This window comes from Rhipicephalus microplus, unplaced genomic scaffold (assembly GCF_043290135.1).
Source record: "Rhipicephalus microplus isolate Deutch F79 unplaced genomic scaffold, USDA_Rmic scaffold_88, whole genome shotgun sequence".
NCBI classification, from domain to species: domain Eukaryota; kingdom Metazoa; phylum Arthropoda; class Arachnida; order Ixodida; family Ixodidae; genus Rhipicephalus; species Rhipicephalus microplus.
Window position 1 is genome coordinate 978,495 of NW_027464660.1, and position 7,384 is coordinate 985,878.

General features: G+C 54.2%; 1 non-coding gene across 1 annotated transcript; it reads left to right on the plus strand.

Annotated features, from left to right (window-relative positions):
- Positions 1 to 484: 484 nt before the first annotated feature.
- Positions 485 to 558, plus strand: TRNAN-GUU (transfer RNA asparagine (anticodon GUU)). Its single transcript has one exon. It is a non-coding gene; the product is annotated as a tRNA-Asn (tRNA).
- The last annotated feature ends 6,826 nt before the right edge of the window (positions 559 to 7,384 follow it).

Genomic DNA, 7,384 nt, shown 5'->3' on the forward strand with positions numbered 1-7,384 from the left:
GCTCTGAAGAAATGTTCTGACGGTGGTGAGAGTGGAGCAGGACTGTCTTCGTGGCGCAGTTGGCTAGCGCGATCGGCTGTTAACCGAAAGGTTGGAGAATCGAGCTCTCCCGGGAGTGGTGTGTTGCTGTTTTCTTTGCGCTGATAGCTTTGAAGATATGTTCTGATGGTGGTGAGAGTAGAGCACGACTGTCTCCGTGACGCAATTGGCTAGTGTGATCGGCTGTTAACCGAAAGGTTGGAGGTTCGAGCCCTCCCGGGAGTGGTGTGTTGCTTTTTTTTCTTTGGGCTGATAGCTTTGAAGATATGCTCTGAGTGTGGTGAGAGTATAGCAGGACTGCCTCCGTGGCGCAATTTGCTAGCGCGATCGGCTGTTAACCGAAAGGTTGGAGCTTCGAGCCCTCCCGGGAGTGGTGTGTTGCGTTTTCACTTGCGCTGATAGCTTTGAAGATGTTTTCTGATGGTGGTGAGATTGGAGCACGACTGTCTCCGTGGCGCAATTGGCTAGCGCGTACGGCTGTTAACCGAAAGGTTGGAGGTTCGAGCGCTCCCGGGGACGGTGTGTCGCTTTTTTTCTTTGGGCTGATTGCTTTGGAGCAATGTTCTGACAGTGGTGAGAGTGCAGCACGACTGTCTCCGTGGCGATTTCGGCTAGCGCGATCGGCTGTTAATCGAAAGGTTGGAGGTTCGAGCCCACCCGGTGGTGGTGCGGCGCTTTTTTTTCTTTGCGCTGATAGCTTTGGAGAAATGTTCTGACGGTGGTGAGATTGGAGCACGACGGTCTCCGTGGCGCAATTGGCTAACACGTTCCGCTGTTAACCAATAAATTGGAGTTTCGAGCCCTCCCGGGAGCGGTGTGCCGCTTTTTTCTTTGCGCTGATAGCTTTGAAGATATGTCCTGATGGTGGTGAGAGTGGAGCACGACTATCTCCGTGCCGCAATTGGCTAGCGCGGAAGGCTGTTAACCGAAAGCTTGGAGTTTCGAGCCCACCCGGTGGTGGTGCGGCGCTTTTTTTCTTGTGGCTGATAGCTCTGAAGAAATGTTCTGACGGGGGTGAGAGTGGAGCACGGCTGTCTCCATGGAGCAATTGGCTGGCGCGATCGGCTGTTAACCGAAAGGATGGAGGTTCGAGCTCACCCGGTGGTGGTGCGGTGCTTTTTTTACTTTCGACCGATAGCTTTAAAGATATGTTCTGATGGTCGGAGAGTGGAGCAGGACTGTCTCCGTGGCGCAATTGGCTAGCGCGATCGGCTGTTAACCGAAAGCTTGGAGTTTAGAGCCCACCTGGTGGTGGTGCGGCGCTTTTTTTCTTTGGGCTGATAGCTTTGAAGATATGTTCTGATGGTGGTGAGAGTGGAGAAGGATTGTCTCCGTGGCGCAATTGGCTAGCGCAATCGGCTGTTAACGGAAAATTGGAGGTTCGAGCCCTCTCGGGAGTGGTGTGTTGCTTTTTTCTTTGCGCTGATAGCTTTGAAAATATGTTCTGATGGTGGTGAAAGTGGAGAACGACTGTCTCCGTGGCGCAATTGGCTAGCGCGATCGGCTGTTAACCGAAAGGTTGGAGAATCGAGCCCTCCCGGGAGTGGTGTGTTGCTTTTTTTCTTTGGGCTGATAGCTTTGAAGATATGTTCTGATGGTGGTGAGAGTGGAGCAGGACTGTCTCCGTGGCGCAGTTGGCTAGCGCGATCTGCTGTTGACCGAAAGTTTGGAGGTTCGAGCCCACCCTGTGGTGGTGTGGCGCTTTTTTTCTTTGGGCTGATAGCTCTGAAGAAATGTTCTGATGGTGGTGAGAGTGGAGCACGACTGTCTGCGTGGCGCAATTGGCTAGCGCGATCGTCTGTTAACCGAAAAGTTGGAGGTTCGAGCCAACACGGTGGTGGTGCGGCGCTTTTTTTTTCTTTGGACTGATAGCTTTTAAGATATCCTCTCATGGTGGTGAGAGTATAGCAGGACTGTCTCCGTGGCGCAATTTGCTAGCGCGATCGGCTGTTAACCGAAAGGTTGGAGGTTCGAGCCCTCCCGGGAGTGGTGTGTTGCTTTTTCACTTGCGCTGATAGCTTTGAAGATGTGTTCTGATGGTGGTGAGAGTGGAGCACGACTGTCTCCGTGGCGCAATTGCCTAGCGCGATCGGCTGTTAACCAAAAGGTTGGAGGTTCGAGCACTCCCGGGGACGGTGTGTCGCTTTTTTTTCTTTGAGCTGATAGCTTTGGAGAAATGTTCTGACAGTGGTGAGAGGGGAGCACGACTGTCTCCGTGGCGCAATTGGCTAGCGCCATTGGCTGTTAACCGAAAGGTGGGAGGTTTGAGTCCACCCGGGGACGGTGTGTCGCTTTTTTTTTCTTTTCGCTGATAGCTTTGAAGATATGTTCTGATGGTGGTGAGAGTGGAGCACGACTGTCTCCGTGGCGCAATTAGCTAGCGCTATCGGCTGTTAATCGAAAGGTTGGAGCTTCGAGCCCACCCGGTGGTGGTGCGGCGCTTTTTTTTTCTTTGCGCTGATAGCTTTGAAGATATGTCCTGATGGTGGTGAGAGTGGAGCACGACTGTCTCCGTGGCGCATTTGGCTAGCGCGAAAAGCTGTTAACCGAAAGCTTGGAGTTTCGAGCCCACCCGGTGGTGGTGCGGCGCTTTTTTTTCTTTGGGCTGATAGCTCTGAAGAAATGTTCTGACGGGGGTGAGAGTGGAGCACGACTGTCTCCGTGGCGCAATTGGCTGGCGCGATCGGCTGTTAACCGAAAGGTTGGAGGTTCGAGCTCACCCGGTGGTGGTGCGGTGCTTTTTTTTCTTTGAGCTGATAGCTTTCAAGATATGTTCTGATGGTGGTGAGAGTGGAGCAGGACTGTCTCCGTTGCACAATTGGCTAGCGCGATCGGCTGTTAACCGAAAGGTTGCAGGATCGAGCCCACCCGGTGGTGGTGCGGCGCTTTTTTTTCTTTGGGCTGATAGCTTTGAAGATATGTTCTGATGGTGGTGAGAGTGGAGCGGGACTGTCTCCGTGGCGCAATTGGCTAGCGCGATCGGCTGCTAACCGAAAGTTTGGAGGTTCGAGCCCACCCGGTGGTGGTGCGGCGCTTTTTTTTCTTTCGGCTGATAGCTTTGAAGATATGTTCTGATGGTGGTGAGAGTGGAGCAGGATTGTCTCCGTGGCGCATTTGGCTAGCGCGATCGGCTGCTAACGGAAAGGTTGGAGGTTCGAGCCCTCTCGGGAGTGGTGTGTTGCTTTTTTCTTTGCGCTGATAGCTTTGAAGATATGTTCTGATGGTGGTGAGAGTGGAGCACGACTGTCTCCGTGGCGCAATTGGCTAGCGCGATCGGCTGGTAACCGAAAGGGTCGAGGTTCAAGCCCTCCCAGGAGTGGTGTGTTGCTTTTTTCTTTGCGCTAAAAGCTTTGAAGATATGTTCTGTTGGTGGTGAGAGTGGAGCCTGACTGTCTCCGTGGCGCAATTGGCTAGTGCGATCGGCTGTTAACTGAAATTTTGGAGGTTTGTGCCCACTCGGTGGTGGTGCGGCGCTTTTTTTTCTTTGGGCTGATAGGTTTGAAGATATGTTCTGATGGTGGTGAGAGTGCAGCAAGACTGTCTCCGTGGCGCAATGGACAAGCTGAATCGGCTGTTAACCGAAAGGTTGGAGTTTCGAGCCCTCCCGGGAGTGGTGTGTTGCTTTTTTCTTTGCGCTGATAGCTTTGAAGATATGTTCTGATGGTGGTGAGATTGGAGCAGGACTGTCTCCGTGGCGCAATTGGCTCGCGTGATCGGCTGTTAACCGAAAGGTTGGAGGTTCGAGCCCACCCGGTGGTGGTGCAGCGCTTCTTTTTCTTTGGGCTGATAGCTCTGAAGAAATGTTGTGACGGGGGTGAGAGTGGAGCCGGACTGTCTCCGTGGCTCGATTGGCTAGCGCGATGGGCTGTTAACCGAAAGGTTGGAGGTTCGAGCCCACCCGGTGGTGGTGCGGCGCTTTTTTTCCTTTGGGCTGATAGCTCTGAAGAAATGTTCTGACGGTGGTGAGAGTTGAGCACGACTGTCTCCGTGGCACTATTGGCTAGCGCGATCGGCTGTTAACTAAAAGGTTCGAGGTTCGAGCCCTCCCGGGAGTGGTGTGTTGCTTTTTTTTCTTGGGCTGATAGCTTTGAAGATATGTTCTGATGGTGGTGAGTGTGGAGCAGGACTGTCTCCGTGGCGATTTTGGCTAGCGCGATCGGCTGTTAACCGAAAGGTTGGTGGTTCGAGCCCACCCGGTGGTGGTATGGCGCTTTTTTTGTTTGGGCTTTTGGTTAACAGCCGATCCTTTTGGTTAACTTTTGGTTAACTTTTGCCGGTTAACTTTTTTTGGTTAACTTTTGGCCGAACCTTTTGGTTAACAGCCGATCGCGCTAGCCGATTGGGCCACGGAGAGAGTCCTGCTTCATTCTCATCACCATCAGAACATATCTTCAAAGCTACCAGCCTAAAGAAAAAAAGCACCGCACCACCACCAGGTGGGCTCGAACCTCCAATTTTTTGGTTAACAGCCGATCGCGCCAGCCGATTGCGCCACAGAGACAGTCGTGCTCTACTCTCACCACCATCAAAACATATCTTCAAAGCTATCAGCCTAAAGAAAAAAAAGCGCCGCAACACCACCGGGTGGCCTCGAACCTCCAACCTTTTGGTTTATAGCCGAACGTGCTATCCATTTGCGCCACGGAGACAGTCGTGCTCCAATCTCACCACCGTCAGAACATTTCTCCAAAGCTATCAGCGCAAAAAAAAGAAGCGCCGCATCACCACCGGGTGGGCTCGAGCCTCCAAACTTTCGGTTAACAGCCGATCGCGCTAGCCAATTGCGCCACGGAGACAGTCGTGCTACACTTTCACCACCATCAGAACATATCTTCAAAGCTATCAGCGCAAAGAAAAAAGCAACACACCACTCCCGGGAGGGCTCGAAACTCCAACCTTTCGGTTAACAGCCGATCTCGCTAGCCAAATGCGCCACACAGACAGTCCTGCTCCACTCTCACCCCCATCAGAATATATCTTCAAAGCTATCAGCCCAAAGAAATAAAAAGCGCCGCACTACCACCGGGTCGGCTCGAACCTGCAACCTTTCGGTTAACAGCCGATCGCGCTAGCCAATTGCGCCACGGAGACAGTCGTGCTCCACTCTCACCATCATCAGAACATACATTCAAAGCTATCAGCCGAAAGAAAAAAAAGCGCCGCACCACCACTGGGTGGGCTCGAAACTCCAACCTTTCGGTCAACAGTCGATCGCGCTAGCCAATTGCGCCACGGAGACAGTCGTGCTCCACTCTCACCACCAACAGAACATATCTTCAAAGCTATCAGCCCAAAAAAAAGCGCCGCACCACCACCGGACGGGCTGTAACCTCCAACCTTTCGGTTAACAGCCGATCGCGCTAGCCAATCGCGCTACGGAGACAGTCATGCTCCACTCTCACCATCATCAGAACATATTGCCACGTTCCATTTCCCAAGCTTTTGTTATCGTCCCAAAACACCACACGCTTCTCAGCGCAAACCGCGCCTGCAGTTTTCGAGAGGGTTCCGGACTGTAGTAGATCATTTCGATAAGATCACGCCCACTGTGCGAATGATACAGATTGTTCTGGAACGTACGCCGCCGCCAGCGGTAGCGCTAGAACATTCGACGGCGGGAGTATAAATGCCGACGCGCTTCGCCGCTTGTCAGTTGTTGATCGAAGGTCGACGCTCCGTTCGCCGCTATCAGTCCGAGACTGCTATCTGTGCGAGATTGCTGCTGTAATTGGACTTTCCGTTTACCGGGCACAGGTTCGCCCAAATAAACAGTTAAATCCCAACACGAGGTCTCCTGTCTTCGGCCACGTCACGACACCGTGACATCTGGTGGAGGTGCTGCTTCGTTCATGTACCGCACGCCCCCGTCAAGCCGTGAACCCAGCCCACGTCGCAGGGAAGACACCGACGCCAACCAGGAGCAGCGAACAAGCCGCCGACAGCAAGGGCTACCACCGGAGTACGGGATTCTAGAAGACAAGGCGCGGAAGACCAAGGCCATGACCGCGACTGCAGCGACAATGACAACCGCCGCATCCCTGCCCACGATGGTCATGCATCAACCCAGGGAACCACCAATTTTCCATGGGTCATCGTTCGAAGACCCGGAGTCCTGGTTAGAAACATACGACCGTGTGGCCGCCCTCAACCACTGGGACAACGAAGAAAAGCTCCGGCGTGTGTACTTCTACCTGGAAGACACCGCAAGGACCTGGCTAGAAAATCGTGAGTCCACGCTCCGAACGTGGGATGTCTTTTGCGGCGCATTTCTGCAAACGTTCGCGAACGTCGCTCACAAAGAAAGGGCCGCTGCTCAACTAGAGACCCGGGTTCAGCTACCGAATGAGAAGGTTGGAATTTTCACAGAGGAGATGACCCGCCTATTTCGTCACGCTGACCCAGACATGCCTGAGGAGAATAAAGTTCGTTTCCTCATGCGAGGGGTCAAACAGGAGCTCTTCGCGGGACTAATGAGGAATCCACCGAACACCGTCCAAGAATTTGTATCCGAGGCGACCACCATCGAAAAAACCCTTGACATGCGCACCAGACTGTATAATCGTCGCCTGACTCCAGAATGCGCTGCTGCTCAAACCAGTGACTCCGAAAACCTGCGTGAAACGATCCGAGCGATCGTGCGGGAAGAGCTGCGCAAACTGTTGCCTTCGGCGCAACCTCAAGTGGATTCGATTGCCGACATTGTGCGAGAAGAAGTTCGGCAATCACTTCCAATTCCCCATACACCGCTGCCCGAGCCAGAAACTATGAGCTACGCCGCTGCAGTGCGCCACAACGCTCCTCCCCGTCCACGCCAAAACGCCGCCCCGTCGCACTTCCGTCGCCAGACACCACCGCCGCCACCACCCCCACCGACGACCTACCGTTCATCAGCGGGCCAGCGCAGTGCGCCGAGGAAAACCGACGTTTGGCGCACCCCTGACCACCGCCCACTGTGCTACCACTGCGGCGAGGCCGGGCACACTTACCGCCGTTGCCAGTACCGACAGATGGGACTGCGTGGCTTCGCCGTCGATGCACCACGTCCGCAGCCAGGAGAACGACCACGTGACATTGCCGACTACCTGACAGGAACTCGGTGGACACCACGAAGCTCTTCGCGTTCGCCGTCGCCCAGCCGCCGCACGTCACCGCACCACCGACAGTACTCTGGCCCAACTCAGGGCCGGTCTCCTAGCCCGTATCCGGGAAACTAAGGGCAGCAACCGGTGGAGGTGCGGTTGCTGTGTGACGAACTACCGAAGATCCTCCGACGACGTCGACGCCGCGACGGAGCTTTCCGAACACAACGCCAACCAGGCAAAGCCCTGACGGCGAAAGCTCACTT